The 16,941-nt window shown below is 41.5% G+C and overlaps 1 protein-coding gene across 1 annotated transcript in view; it reads left to right on the forward strand.

The window, feature by feature from the left end:
* Positions 1-16,941, forward strand: part of VPS8 (VPS8 subunit of CORVET complex) — a 932,181-nt gene that overhangs the window by 804,276 nt on the left and 110,964 nt on the right. The window lies entirely within an intron of this gene.

The raw sequence follows: 16,941 nt of genomic DNA on the forward strand, positions 1-16,941 counted from the left end.
GAGGTCCTGGAAGCTGAATTTGAGCTCTTAGGGAGAAAGTTGAAGTCTGGAACCGCCAGGCTACCATTTTCAGAAGTGCTTCCCTTCTCACTTGCAGGACCCAAGAGGCAGGTTGAGGTCCCAGAGTTTCAATGAGTGGATGAGATGATGGTGTGAGGATAAGAGGTTTAGATTTGTTAGGAACTGGGCAACATTCTGGGGAAGGGGGAGCCTATTCCAGAAAGATGGACTGCACTTTAACCGGAATGGAACCAGGCTGCTGGCACTAACATTTAAAAAGGAGATAGAACTGTTTTTAAATTAGAATATGGGGGAAAGTTGAAACTTGCTAAGGAGTGCATGGTTGAGAGTGAGGTATCTCTGAAGGATACTATCAAAACAGGGAAGTTAGGGTACCCTGATAGAGAGTTTGCAACAAAGGCAAAATTAAGTCAGGAGCCTTTAAAGGAATAGGAAAGATAACAAATGGTTCCCTATCAACTGGTAAGCGGCTTCTGGATGCAACCCCCCCCCCCCCAAAAAAAAAAACACCTCTTTGAAATGTCTGTATACAAATGCTAGAAGCCTAAAAACGAGATGGGAGAATTAGAGTATCACTAAATGAAGAGGTAGATATAATAGGTATCTCAGAGGCCTGACGGTAGGAGGATAACCAATAGGATACTGTTACCTGGATACAAATTATATCACAGTGATAAGGTGGATCAAATTGGAGGGGGTATGGTGCTATATGGTTAGAGAGGGAATTGAGTTTAATAGAATAAAAAAATCATCAGAAAACAGATAGTAGAGTGGAATCAATATGGATAAAAAAATCCATGTGTGAAGGGAAAGAGAATACTGATAGGGCTTTACTTCTGTCTGCCAGGCCAGAACGAACAGACAGATGATAAAATGTTAGCAGAAGTTAGGGAAGCTATCAAATTTGGCAGTACTGTAATGGTGATTTCAATTACCCCAATATTGAATGAATAAATGACTATCAGGAAATGCTAGGGAAGTAAAGTTCCTAGATGAAATAAATGACTGCTTTGTGGAGCAGCTGGCTCAGGAACCAGCAAGAGAGGGAGCTATTTTAGATTTGATCCTTAGTGGAATGCAGGACTTGCTGCAAGAAGTAAAGATTTTGGGGCTGTTTGGCAATAGTGCTCATAGTATGATCAAATCTGAGATAATAACTGGAGTGAAGATACTAAGGGCGTCTTTTACAAAGCATCAGTAAGCCCAATACAGGCTTACCGAATGCTAAATTGGGACTACTGCTGGCCCAACACGGCCACAGGTGATAGCTCCGCCCTGAGTGTGCGCCATTCCCGGGGAGGAAAAACCCAGAAATAGCTTGCGCGGCAGTAACCCGGCGGTAATTGGGCATCGCTGCCAGGTTACCGCGAGAGCCCTTATCGCCTCCTCATTGGGTGGCAGTAAGGGCTCCCTGCCATATGGCCATGTGGTGAGAGTTCTCTTACGCCATGTTTGTCTGGGGTCTTTTTACCCACCGCAGTAAAAAAGACTCTGGTGCACAGGAAAAACAGCCCCTGCCGCTAGCGCAGGGCCCTTTTTCCTGCAGCTTGGTGAAAGGACCCTTAAGGAAACCAGGAAATCTACTGCAACAGCATTTAACTTTTGAAAGGGCTACCCTGATACAGTGAAGAAAATGGTTTTAAAAAATAGCTAAAAAGAACAACTGCAACGTTTTAAGAGTTTAAATCGGACATGAACGTTGTTTAAAAATACTATCTTGGAAGCCCAGACCAGTTGTATTCCACATATCAAAAAGGTGATAGGAAAGCAAAATAACAGCTGGCATGGTTAAAAGGTGATGAGAAAGAAGCTGTTAGAGTCAAAAGAACATCTTTAAAAAATGGAAAAAGGATCTGAATGAAGAAAACAGGAAGCAGCATAAGCATTGGCAAGTTAAATGAAAGGCAGTGATAAAGAAGGCTAAAAGAGAATTTGAAAAGAAGCTTGCTGTAGAGGCAACAATTAATTGCAAAAACTTTCTCAGGTACATAAGAAGTAGAAAGTCTGTGTGGGAGTCAGTGGACCATTAGATCTTCAAGGAGTTAAAGGGGCATTCAGATGACAAGGCCATATTGGAGAGTAGAGAGTTGCACAGGAACGAGGTTCGCGGGATTCCCGCGGGGATGGAGGCAGTTCCTGCGGGGTTCCCGCAGGGATGGAAGCAGTTCTGCGGTCTTCTTGTAGAAGTGTAAGCTGCACCTACACCAGCCTCTCATCTACCGAATACCAATTTCTTTGAGTGCTGTCTTCTCCTCCTCTTCTTCTTCTTCCTTGCTTTAACAACACAAATGTGGAAAGTCTTCCATTAAGGAGGTGGTAGAGTCACAAATGATGACGGAATTCAAAAAGGCGTGGGATGAACACAGAGGATCTCTAATTAGAAAATGGAAGTTATATAAAACCTAACCTTAAATGGCTGCATGTGTTTGGATGTGTCAAGTGACGCTTAGATGGCGACTCTGGATGTGATGAACTAGGGCTGATACCTGTCAGACTTGTATGGTCTGTGTCTCATACATGGCAATCTGGTTTAGGATGGGCTGGAAAGGGCTTACACAGCAACTTCAGTGGCTGGAACATGAGGACAGTGCTGGACAGACTTTTACGGTCTGTGTCCCACAAATGAGAAGACGAATAGACTGGAGTGGGCTTCAACGGCAACTCCAGTAGTTGGAACATAAGGATAGGGCCAGATAGACTTCTGTGGTCTTTGTTCCAGAAACACGAAAGAAAGACCATAATCAAGTATATAATATCACACTCGTTGATTTAATGATGAATTGATCATGAGTGTGACTATTGGCAGAGTGGATGGACCGTTTCAGGTCTATTTGCTGTCACTTACATGTACTATTAATCCTCTTTGCTACCAGGTTGGTGTGCAGACCTCAGCTCTGACACAGGCACGAGAATCCGATGTCACCTTGACCTACTGGCGCGTGTATGTGGCGACCTCTCAGCACACAGTGGAAGTGAATCGGCGACAAGTCATACATGTGTGCACCAGAGTGTTCCAACTTCCGTTCCTTCCTTGCCTACAGTGCTGTGGCTCAAATCCAGAGAGAGACTGAGGGAGCTGACTGGAATTTTCTTTTATGTACCATTAAATTTTTACGGGGATGGGTGGGGATGGGTTAAATTCTTGCGGGGACGGGTGGGGATGGGTTTAAATTTTGCGGGGATGGGTGGGGATGGGTAAGATTCCAGCGGGGACGGGTGGGGACGGGTAAGATTCCAGCAGGGTCGGGCGGGGATGAGTAAGATTTCTGTCCCCCTGCAACTCTCTATTGGAGAGACTAAATTCATTCTTTGCTTTGGTCTTTACTGAGGAGAATGCAAGGGAGCTATCTGTACCAGAAATGGTGTTTAAGGATGGTGATATGGCGGAACTGAAAAAAAAATCTTGATGAACCTGGAAGATCTAATAAACCAAACTGACAAATTAAAGAGTGGCAGATTACCCGGACCAGATGGTATACACCCCAGGGTATTGAAATAACTCAAAAATGAAATTGCAGTCTACTGTTGGTAAATCTGTAACCTGTTATTAAAATTATTCATGGTACTTGAGCTTTGTTTACTCTATCAAAAAGTACAAAGACTAGGGGGCACTCCATGAAGTTATATAGTAGCACATTTAAAACAAATAGGAGTAAACATGTTTCCACTTAATGTATAGTTAAGCTCTAGAACACACTGCCAGAGCAAGTGGTGAAAACTGTTAATGTAGCTGAGTTTAAAAAAGTTTTGAACAGATTTCTGGAGGAAATGTCCATAAACTGTTTTTGAGGTAGACCTAGGGAAATCTACCGTTTATCTATGAGGTTAAGTAGCATAGAATCTTGCTACTTTTTGGGACCCTGCCAGGCAGGGCCAGTCTTAGGGTGAGGCGACCGAGGTGACCGCATAGGGCCTCGTGCTCAAGGGGGCCCCGCGCGGCACGCCTGAACTCTGCTCCAGCCGCCCAAGTTCCAGTCCCCCTCCCTCTGAATTTTAAAAGTCATCTAAGTTACCTCATTGGGGTTACGGCGGCAGGCGGCAGCAGTGAAAAGCATGCGAGCTGCTTGGCGCTTCAGGAGCCTTCCCTTCCCTCTCTCAGCTCTGGTCCCGCCCTCCTGCCCTTACGGAAACAGGAAATGAGGGCGGGAGTTGGGACCAGAGCTGAGAGAGAGAAAGGAAGGCTCCTGAAGCACCGAGCTCGCACGCTTTTCACTTCTGCTGCCTGTCGCTGTAACCTGACGAGGTAAGATGATTTTTAAAATTCGGAGGGAGGGCGGGATGCCCCTGGAGCTCGGAGGGAGGGGAGCCTTGGAGCTCAGAGGGAGGGAGGGGGTCTTGGAGCTCGGAGGGAGGGGGCCCTTGGAGCTCGGAGGGAGGGAGGTGGGGCCCTGGAGCTCAGAGAGAGGAAGGGGGGATGGTCCTGGAGCTCGGAGGGAGGGGGTGATGGCCCTGGAGCTCAGAGGGAGGGGGCCCTGGAGCTCAGAGGGATGGAGCTAGGATGGGGCCCATCAAATTGGTCTGCACAGGGCCCCGCACTTGCTAAGACCGGCCCTGCTGCCAGGTACTTGTGCCCTGGACTGACTAGTGTTGGAAACAGGGTTAGATGGACCCTTAGTCTGACCCAGTATGGCAACCTTATGTTGTTATGTAAGTGTAATCACTACATGATTACTAAACTGAAATGGGTAAAGATAGGTGGAAAGCACTGAATATCAGCACTAGCACTTATCTGTTAGCTCTACTCCTAGAATTCTCCCAAAACACCTTGCCTCTAAATGACTGACTTATGACCAGACATTGAGATAGTCAGCGAAATGTGATGTGCTTGCCATCCCTCCCCCTCCAAAAAAATACCCCCTCCCCCACCTCGACAATTTATGTGATTAATTCTGCAGTTAATGGTCTAAATAGTTTTGAATATCAGTCTCAAAATCTCTTTGTCAGTCTATCTTGCCGTCTTCCCCTGGAGCCAAAATACATACTGTGATTACAGTTGTTATTTCTAGAAAAATGTTTTGTCTGTTCCCATCACCAGCTCTTCAGAGCATGAACAGTGTTTAGCCATAATGTGTGGCCTCAGTTCTTTAGACAGAGAATTGTACTGACAGAAGTTGAGGGATTTGGTGGGGACTGAATCTAAAAGTAGTGGAATATTTTGATTGTTTTCAAAAACTGTATCAGTGTGGTAGAAAGCTTACACATGGCTATAAAATATCCTATTATTGAGCTAAATAAATTGTAGTGATGACAACTGGCACAACTCCTGGCACTTCCAGCTGTTTACATTCATCCCTCCACTTGTCAGCAGGTGATAAATGGTTTAGGATCAGTATAATTTTCAAAAGGGCAGAAGATTTTAGTATTTTATTAAAAAGAAAATGTCCAAAATTCTCTCTCTTTAATAACTCTATTGCAAAGAACAGGTTTCACAGAAGTGCCTGCAATTGAACAGATGAAGCATATGGATCTATGGAATAGGGCTTTTTCGGTGGTAGCGCACATGGCATAATCAAGTTCCCTAAGGAAATTTTGGAAATCGAATATTTCTATAATTGTTCTGTCACATTGTTGTGTAGATTGATGACACATTTTCCTACTTTAATGCATTTTAAGATATATATTTTAGACAGCAGTATGTGAAAACTATACCAGGGTGAGAAGATTTTAACAAGGCACTGTATCGTCCTACTATATCTTAACAAAAGCAAAACTGATTACTGCAAAGTTCAAATGGTAGTTTGGGCCCCAATATTGCAAACTGAAAGGTTTAATTTATAACACAGTGGTTATGGTTATAGTAAATGTACATGCCAACATTCCAAAATGATTGGAAGTGCCAAACACAATCCCTCGGATTCTATATATCGTGCCTAGTGTTGTGTGCTGAAATCCAAGCGTATTCTATGGCAATACGCATAACTTAGTTGACTTAACAAACTAATCAGCGTTGATAACAGCACTTAACAAGCAATAATGAGCACTAATTGGCAATAATTACAATTTACGTGCAACACTTGCTAAGCCTGTTCTGTAACACAGTGTGCCTAAATTTTAATGCGCACAGGCAAAAAGGGGCAGGGAAATGGGCATTTCATAGGCGTTCCAAAATTTACCTACACTGTTGTAGAATATGGCTCTCTGCGCCTAAATCTACACGCCGGGATTTACGCCACATTTTCATTGGCGTAAATGGAGGCGCATGGTTTTAGGTGTTAGGATATCAACTAAGCGTATTCTATATACCATGCCTAAATTTAGGTGCCGCTTATAGAATACACTTAGGCAGAAATGTTTTCTGTGCGGATTTTTTAGGAGACATATGTTAAATCTGGCCCAATACATTTATGTGTATTGGATTTATGTTTATTAAAATCTTGATATACCACCTTTCTGTGATATAACCAAAGCAGTTTACATATTACATCCAGTTACTTTCTCTATCCCTAGTGAGCTCGTATTATTCTACATTATGTACAAATTACCCCTCACATGACAAAGTGAAGGAACTTTCTCAATACTGGGGATGCTCAGCACCCACTGGTACCCACAGCCCACAGAGCTGACTCCTATGAAAGCAAGCTAGTAATGATTGAAATGGAAAGATTAGAGCGAGTGAAGTGAGATATTGAAACGGTCGTATTTTTGAGATCCTGGCGTACTTGCATTTATCTACTCAGAATGTACTGACCACATAGTATACACTGTACTGGTACTATCTGAATATAGAGCATTAGGGGCCTCTTTTACAAAGCCGCAGTACCGATTCGTGGTGCGAGAAATGAGAGGAAGCTCATTCAGATCCTTTGGGCTTCCTCTCATTTGCCGCTATCAAGTACTGTGCAGTTACACACATGTGCTTAACAGCGGTATGAAGTACAAACACCCAAAAGTGCACACGTCTTGCCAAATCAATCTAAAAATCTAAGTGAAGGCTTTCCCCTTTTTTAATTGGTTTTCTTTTAATTTATATTTTTATAGAGGAGAAAAGACCTCAGAGACCCTTTGACTGGTCAAAACTGCAAACACATTGGCAGTCAAGCTGCCGGTTCTTGAGCAGCAAGTTCTCAATCAGTGGCCTTGAAAGCTCCCCTTAGTAACATAGTAAATGATGGCAGATAAAGACCTGAACGGTCCATCCAGTCTGCCCAACAAGATAAACTCATTTTACGTGGTATGTGATAATTTATATGTATACCTGAGTTTGATTTGTCCTTGCCATTCTTAGGGCACAGACCGTTGAAGTCTGCCCAGCACTCTTCTTGTATTAAAAGTTCTGAAGCTAATGTTGAAGCCCCTTAAAATTTACACTCAAGCCCATCCATATCTATTGTCACGATCAGGGCGTAGACCGTAGAAGTCTGCCCAGCACCAGTTTTGCTTCCCAGTTACCAGTGTTGCCGCCCAATCTCCACTAAGATTCCATGGATCCATTTCTTCTAATCAGGATTCCTTTGTGTTTATCCCATGCATGTTTGAATTCCATTACCGTTTTCCTCTCCACCACCTGCTGAGAGAGGGCATTCCATGTATCCACCACCCTCTCTGTGAAAAAATACTTCCTGACATTACACCTTAGTCTGCCCCCCTTCAACCTTAATTAATGTCCTCTAGTTCTACCGCCTTCCTGTCTCCAGAAAATATTTTTTTGCAGATTAATACCTTTCAAATATTTGAACATCTGTGTCGTATCACCCCTGTTTCTCCTTTCCTCCAAGGTATACATGTTCAGGTCGGCAAGTCTCTCATAGTAACATAGTAAATAACGGCAGATAAAGACCTGTACAGTCCATCCATAAATATGGTCCTTAAAATAATATTTAATTCAGTCTTTAAATTCATGAACATTTTAAATCAATATTTTATTAAGAATTCAGAGATGCCATGACAGGGCAGCACTTATCGTAATCAAGCCCGACAGGGCTGCCATTTCACTCATAACATAGTAACATAGTAGATGACGGCAGAAAAAGACCTGCACGGTCCATCCAGTCTGCCCAAGAAGATAAATTCATATGTGCTACTTTTTTATTTGTATTGTCCTCTTCAGTGAACAGACCGTATAAGTCTGGACAGCCCTATCCCCGCCTCCCAACCACCAGCTCTGGCACAGACCCTATAAGTCTGCCCAGCACTATCCCTGCCTCCCACCACCGGCTCTGGCACAGACCGTATAAGTCTGCCCAGCACTATCCCCGCCGCCCAACCACCAGCCCTGGCACAGACCGTATAAGTCTGCCCAGCACTATCCCCGCCGCCCAACCACCAGCCCCGGCACAGACTGTATAAGTCTGCCCAGCACTAGTCCCGCCTCCCAACCACCAGCCCCAACACAGATCGTATATGTCTGCCCAGCACTAGCCCCGCCTCCCAACCACCAGCTCTGCCACCCATTCTAGGCTAAGCTCCTGAGGACCGGTAATAAGCTTCCTCAGGGGCGTGCTGTTGTTTCAGTGTCATGAATTTTCACAGTGCCTTCCTTCTCATCTCAAAAATAGTACTTATTTTAGAAGCCCTATCATGTTTTGGGCATCTGAAAACTGACATTTAGATGTCCATATTGCTTGGACATCAAATCCTGATTTTATAAGTTGAGAATATGGATGTCTAAAACTGCTGTAAGTCCATATGGCAAGGGACTGTGCTCTGGGCAGGAATAGGGACATCCAACTTGAATTGCAGATGGGGGAGAGACTCCTGTGTTCAAAAAGATGGATGCCTGTATTTAGACCTGGTACTTGGCACATCTGAGTTATAGAAAGGTGCTCCAATTGAGCAGCTGTCCACAGAGCAGTAAGAGAAGTCACAGTAGATATTTTCCTGTCCCTGGAGGTCTCTCACAAATAAAAAAAAAAATAAAAAAAAAAAAGACCCCAAAAAACACGAAGAAGAAGAAAAATTACAAAAAGCTGCAGTGGGACATTGCTTTGATTCTCAGCAGGCTGCTCTAACCATTAGGCTACAACTTCACATGGATGACCGTTGGCTATTTTATAATATGGTTATTCCTCCGCTGCCACAGGCGTCCACGTCCCTTGTTTTGCCTCATTCATAGTTTGAATATTTCAGTTTGTAAAATGGATGTTCATGCTGGATGGCCAGAACTTGGACATCCACTTCTTATATATTTTAGAACAGGCTGAATTTCAGCAGATCCTGTTCTAAAATACATGAGAAATGGACATTCATGTCTGACATACAGACTTGAATATCCGTATTCTGAGCTGGACGTCCTTTCTAAAATTCCACTCCACATGAGCAGACCCAAGAAACTCCTGGGCAGCAACAATGATGTGACATTTTAAAAAGATAAGTTTCATATATATATATAATTTTGAAAGTTTTTCAGTAAGACAGTTTATATTTTGGGCTCTATGGGTAAGCAGTTCTTTATGCCAATGATTGATACACACTAAGGGCCCTGTTTACTAAGGTGCGCTAGCATTTTTAGCGCATGCTCCTATGGGTGTCTCTAGCGTTAGTGTGTGCTAATTTTTAGGGCGCACTAAAACACTAGTGCGCCTAAAGCGCGGCTTAGTAAACAGGACCCTAAGTAAGCAGTTGACACACTATTATCTGAGTCTTTTATTCCTTTAATTTTTGAATATTGTGAAGCTTTTGGGGGTCTTTTACTAAATCAATATATGCATTTAGCTTCTCCTACATCAGCACGCAACTATGGAATGCACTACCAAAGGCCTTAAAAACAATGCACAACCTAACTGCTTTCCGGAAATTACTAAAGACCAACCTGTTCAAAAAGACATACCATAATGAGACATCATAAATGACCTAACATCAAAACTCTACCAGAACCAGATAAAACCGAATTCTTTACACCTGATTGCTTCAATCATTTTGTCACCAATGAACATTAACGTCCTACCCCCCTATCTCTCATGCCTGAAATGAACTGTTTATCCAACTTACTTTATAATTTACTTCAACATTTATGAACTTTATTGTAATAATATGTTGTATTTCTCATTCCGGAAATGGCAATCGCCATTACGGCATACTGTAAGTCACATTGAGCCTGCAAATAGGTGGGAAAATGTGGGATACAAATGCAACAAATAAATAAATAAGGTGAGCTAGTGTTTTTAGCTCTTGCTACAAATCAGCTGGCGCTAAACGCTGAGACACCCATAGGAATATAATGGGCTCTCAGCGTTTAGCACCAGCTGATTTTTAGCACGAGCTAAAAATGCTAACGCACCTTAGTAAAAGAGCCCCTTTGTGTATTTGTATGGTGCTTATCTTGTGTCTTTATCTTGATAGTAGTAACTTAAAAATTACTTTTTTCCCTTTTTTAAATATTTGAGCACTGAATCATTTGGAGATCAGTTCACCCAAAATGTTTTTGGTCTCTAGAAGACAAATAGTGAAACCAAGGTAACAGCTGTAATAAAAGGAGATTTTGTCAACGAAAAAAGGTAATGGTTTGGAAAAGATGTTCACAGCATGCAGGGGTGGAGCCACTTAGATACATCATTACTGCCCTTGATTCTGCTCACAGACCTGCTAAGATATGCATTTGCACCTAATATTAGTCTATAGGAATCTCAGATTCATATATATATCAGCCTTCAGCAGGAGTAAATATAAGTCTAGACCCAAGTGCTGCCACAGTCATTAACTCCTACAGGAATAATTTTGACATTTCTAAAATTTTTATGTTCTTAGAACAAAATGGGAAACAAAGACAAACTATATTATTTAATTCTATCAGCTCCCATCTGAACCATTAACTATGAACAGTTACTCCCTCTCGCCATCACCTTCCTCCTCCCCACCCCCACATATCATCAGACAGAATTATCAAACATTCTCACATACACATTATTTTCCATTATGAGTCATTGTTTATAATCCAGGTTACTTATTGAAGATTATACTTTGAACTCAAACTGATAATGCTAAAATATATAGATGCCACAGGTATACACATTTCTCAAAATGTGTTGGGCTTGCGGGGCCTGTTCAAACAGGAGCAGCGTAACCATTTGGAGACTAGGCAGTTGCCTAGGGAAGCACTCTCGGGGGGGGGGGGGGGGGGGGGGATGGCAAAGAGCAGCTGCAGTCAAAGCAAAATAGATCCTGAGATCCAGAGAGACTTGTGCTTTTAACTGTGAAATACTTAAATGTATGATGCCCAATTATGTATTTTTACATGATCATTATGGGAGAGATATTGGTGAAATTGTGACTATTGAATTTAATAATTATAATCTTGTAAAAGGTAATGGGGGGGGGGGGGGGTACAAGGCTGAAGGTTTACCTAAGATGCATAATTTCCTTGCACAGGGACTGTTCTCAGTTCATGGAAAATGTGTACCCTCAGATATTTCCCACAATTTATGCAGACAATAAAGCTGCTATATAGTGGTATAGCACTTCTTTCATCAGGTTACTCTAAACACTTTTGGGGGGAGCAACATTGTGCTCATTTTTAATTTGCTTCCCTTCACCACAGTGCTATTAAAATCACTTTAAAAATGTATAAATACTTGGTGAAAAAGCTGTGCACTTATCTTGCCTCGCTGAAAAACATTCATCTCACACCTTCCCCTGGAACCGCCCGACTCCGCGGGTTTCAATTGCTTTCATCAGGGACAAGGGTTAAGGCTAAGGAGTTCCCTTCTTCCTCAGTCAAACAGCAAGTTTAGTCCTGGTTTGTGTACTACCTATTGAATGTTACCAGAGACAGTGATATTGTGGAATCGTTCTCAGTTCATGGAAGGCATTCGGGAGCACACAATTACATAACATGTACTAGGATAGGTATGACGTGCTTACTGTAAATACACAAATATGGAGCATTGAAAACGGTAACGGAATTCAAACATGCGTGAGATAAACATAAAGGAATTCTGTTCAGAAGGAATGGATCCTAAGGGGCTTAGCCGAGATTGGGTGGCAGAGCCGGTGGTGGGAGGCAGGGATGGTGCTGGGCAGACTTATACGGTCTGTGCCAGAGCCGGTGGTGGGAGGCGGGACTGGTGGTTGGGAGGCGGGGATAGTGCTGGGCAGACTTATACGGTCTGTGCCCTGAAAAGGACAGGTACAAATCAAGGTAAGGTATACACAAAAAGTAGCACATATGAGTTTATCTTGTTGGGCAGACTGGATGGACCGTGCAGGTCCTTTTCTGCCGTCATCTACTATGATACTATGTTACATTTGTCTCTGTTATTGTCCTCCAGATTGTTCTGGGTTTGAGAGTTCATTACCAGAATCTCTATATAGCTAGAATTTGGATGGCTCAGATTTTAGGGGATTTTAATAATGCCTTTGATTAATTGTTCAGTAGGGAAAAATACACAAGAATTTACTGAGGTGATGAAAGCTCTTGGCTGACATCAAATTGTTTTTGCAACACATGATAAAAGTCATATTTTGGATTTAATATTTGTACCCGAACAAGCTAGATGCTGTGCTTGACATGCAGCTTCAAGAAGTCCCATGGCCAGATCATTTAGTTTTATCATTTTTATATAAAATCGGGCCTATTGGTCTTGTGAGAAAAGAGTGTAATAAGGATATGAATATTGAGCTATGTATGCAATTCTGGGGAAAAAAGAATAGTGAATTGACAAAATAGAGATTACAGTTGATTCTTGGCATTTGGCCATAGAGAATATTGTAGAGCAGGCGTGTCTAACCTTTTTCTGTTGGGGGGGAGAGGCATATTTTATATTTTGTAATATTTTAAGGGCCAAAACATGCACCATCGTATTTTGCTGTATGTTTTGTCAAATAGTGGCAAAATAAGACAGTGCCTTATCCCATCCTCAGCCTTCATCCAGTCTCTCTCACTCTTTCTCATGTACCCCAAAACTGGCTGGCTTCAGCTACGCCGCATGATGCTAGAAGTTTGGAGTAATGTCACGAAATTTGAAACCAATCTGAACTTCTGGAACTTACAGAGAGCTGAGTCATGGTGGGGAAGCAGGAATCCCGCTGTAAACTCAACCACAATTGCCAAGCTACCAAGAGCCAGGAAAAAGCACTTGGTGGGCCAGATTCTGACCCACAGACCATAGGTTGGACAAGCCTGTTGTAGAGCAAGTGGTCAGGGAGTTTAAGAAGCAGCATTGTGCTCCATGGTATACATCAGCCATTAAATTGGTAAAAAGAGAGTTGAGGCAGACAAAGTATAGGTGGCAACATTGACACTCAGCAGGCGATAACACATTTTTTGAGGAACAACTTTTTTTTTTATCAAGCATTGGTAGAGGAGAGTAAGAAGCAGTACTATTCTAGGGGGATTAATGGTCCTTCAGTAAGCCTTTAAAATGTTGTTTGACATAATCTCAAGTTACTAAGGGTCCCCAAGCGGCTATTTCCTGTGATGCTTTTACTAAGCATTTTTATAGAAATTACCACCTTGTTCATTGGAAGAAGGTACTATGGAGATGGGGTGTGCTCCCTTCTCAGGAGAAGTCAGGTGATGTGATTTTTCCCTAGTGTCTATAGAATACTTAGGTGGTTAGTAAATCCCAATAAATATTTTATATGTAGTATTTTTGTGTTTTTTTTAATTCTTTTATTACCCACCTAGATCTTAGGTTATTAATGGGCTAGAAATGCTTTTAAATAAATGTGGAGTGATCATTGTGTTACTTGTGAGTAATTCAGCACTGAATAATTTGCGAGATGTCCATAGAGTTCTTTGATATAACATATTTATTGATTGAAGCATAGATGCCAGAGAGAGAGGTCTTGTTCTTTTAGTCCAAAAATGACACCATTGTTCTTTGGAGAATTATATATGAATGTCAGATTCCCAGACATGGAGACTAAGGGGTCCTTTTACTAAGGTGCACTGAAAAATGGCCTTCGCTGGTGTAGACGTGTATTGGATGTGCGCAGCTCCATTTTTCTGCACACCTGCAAAAAAAAAAAAAGGCCTTTTTTGACTTAGCAGTAAGGTCTCATGCATTAACTTGGCGGTAATCATCATCGTGCTTACAATGCCAATTACTGCCCAGTTAGTGCCGCGCGCCAGAAAAGTTTCCGGCGTGCAGAGCAGATGCGTGTAAAAAATTAAATTACCACCCAGGCCACACAGTAGCCAGGTGGTAGTTCACAATTGATGTGCGTAAGATGTACGTATGTGCCTGGGTGGCTTAGTAAAAGGGCACCTAAGAAGCTTGTTTAGGTGCTGAGGAAATAAAGATTTTATATATAGAAGAGGCGATGTGACCACATGATAAAAGCTGTAGAGCCTTGGTCATTGCAGATGGAATTTCTTTATGAGCTGTAATGAAAATTTTCTTAGACTTTATACTGTGCGTTAGTTGTAACCACTTAAACATGTAAGAGTTTGTAAGTGTATATTGAGCCTTTAGTTTATCAAAGGGAAGCAACATGAAATTTTTGTCACATAAGTCTTTTACAGTCCAGATCCCTTTATCTGCCCAGTCTTTCCAATATTATTGTTATAAAAGGGTTATGCTACAATAAGGAGTATAAAGAAGTTTTAAAAGAAAATTGAAATAAACGATCAAACTCCATTAGACAATTATATGTAGCTCTTATTATAGAATTGCTTTTCAAGAATAAAGGTATTCAAGTTGAAATGAGTAGACATAATGGGATTGGTCTACATAAAGAATTGTGTAAAAATGACCAAAGTGGAACATACTGTATTTTGATAGATAACCAAATACAATCTTGTTGTAATATGAATGCTTTATGATGAATAATAAAATCTGGAAAAAGCACTCCTGCTTCTATATTTTTTTTAAAGTTTATTTAAAGCAGTTTTTGGGTTGCCTGATTTCCACAGAAAGGAAGGCAGTGTCTTATCTATTTGTTTATAAAATGTGTTTGAAAAAAGAATAGGGATTATACTTAGAACAAAATTGATTTTGGGTGCTATCATCATTTTTATGGTTTTTAATTTTCCCCACCAAGAGAGATATAGAGTGTCATGAATGGAAGGAGATCTTTCAGATATTTTGTAATTACTACTACTACTACTTATCATTTCTATAGCGCTACAAGGCATACGCAGCATTTTGTTGCTGTTGTTCTCTAAGGAGTTGTTTAAGTCTGTAAATAAATCTATGCCTAAATACCTGATCTTAGAAGAGGACCATATGTAATTGAATGGTTTAATCATCTCCAGGTTGGCTAGTCTATTCAAAAGAAGGACCTCAGTCTTTTGTTGATTGATCTTGTAATACAATTTTGAGAAGGTAGAAATTAAATGAAATAAATGTGACAGGGATGCAGTAAGATTAGTTAGGTATCATCACATCAACGTCAGGATGTTCATGTTATATACCTAATATTTGCAAATTAGATTATATTGCTATAAATTGAGGCTCAAGAGCCCATTTACACCTACCATAGAGCAAGCATAAGTACTGGTGAATTTAGGTGCCTAATTGCTGACTTAAGTGAGTATTCTGTAACAGATTAGATGCACAAATTGGCTGTTACAGAATACTAGCTTAGGGCCCCTTTTACCAAGCTGTGGCAAAAGGTGGCCGGCGGTGGCATTGGCGTGTGTTTTACATGCATGCCGAGGCCCCCGTTTACCTTAGCTTATAAAAGGGAAGTCTCGCCTTCCTGCAGGAAATGGCCATGCGGCAAGTAAAGCACTTGCCGAGTAGCCATTTCGGGGGGGGGGGGAGTCCTTGCCAGCACCCATTGAGGTGGCAGTAAGGGCTCCCGCGTTAAACAGACCGTAACTAGGTAGCACGCAGCACTGCCCGGAGTGTACCGCAAGTGCACTCCAGTGTAGTGCAGCGCTGCGTACGCCTTGTAGCGCTATAGAAATGCTAAATAGTAGTAGTAGTGCTACAAAAATAAATACAATTTTGTAGTGCTGGAAAGCACTAGGCGTGGGAAGTACCACTGGGCTGCTGCGGTAGCCTGGCAGTACTTCCTGTATAGCGAATGGTAAGCCTGCATTGGGCTTACTGACACTTAGTAAAAGGAGCCCTTAGTGCCTACATTTTGGGTACCTACCTTTAATGCCCTTTATAGAATTGCCCCATAAATTGTAAGATCTTTGAGGCAGGGTCTTCAATCTGAACTTCCCCAGCTGTAAAGGACTTAAATATAAGCAGGCATACGCCACTACCTTCTCCTACAGAAGTACACAGATATGGAATGGGTTACCCCCAGCCCTAAAAACTATGGACAATCTAAGCAACTTTCGCAAATCTCTGAAAACACATCTCTTCAATAGAGCCTACAAAAAGTACCCTTAAAGACACAAAACACAAAGATTCCATCTTCTCTAATTCCTCATCTATCTTCTGTTTACTTTTGATTGTTTCCAATATCCTGTCATGACTTTGTCATTACAACACTCTGTAAGCCACATTGAGCCTGCAAATAGGTGGGAAAATGTGGGGTACAAATGCAATAAATAGTAATATTAAACAAATAAGATGAAAGTGAACAACCCTGTCTTGTCCCTCTTTTAAGAGCTATAGGGTCAGAAAGCAAATTATTGGTGATAATACAAGTAGTGGGATTGGTATAAAGAACTTTAACTTTATCTATAAGTGTAGAGTGTGTTCTAAACCATTGTAGGGCATAAAATAAATATGCCCATTCTACCCTGTCCAAGGCCTTCTCTGAACCTAGGGATAGGGCTTCAACAGGGTGGGAACAAGTTTTAGCTAGATCTGAAAGGTGAAACAATAGACATAAGTTATCCATTATTAAATGACCTGGAATAAAACCTACTTGGTGTGGGGAAATAATTTTGTTGAGTATTTTAGACATTCTATTTGACAGAATTTTAGCATACAGTTTATAATCTAAATTTAACAGAGATATAGGCCTATAATTCATATTTATGAAAGTCTTTATTAGGCTTAGGCATGACCATGATTATGGCATCTGAAAAATTATTGTTTGCTGCAGTACTTGGATCTAGGTAGTTAAATAATTTGA

This window comes from Microcaecilia unicolor, chromosome 7 (genome assembly GCF_901765095.1).
Source record: "Microcaecilia unicolor chromosome 7, aMicUni1.1, whole genome shotgun sequence".
Lineage (NCBI taxonomy): Eukaryota > Metazoa > Chordata > Amphibia > Gymnophiona > Siphonopidae > Microcaecilia > Microcaecilia unicolor.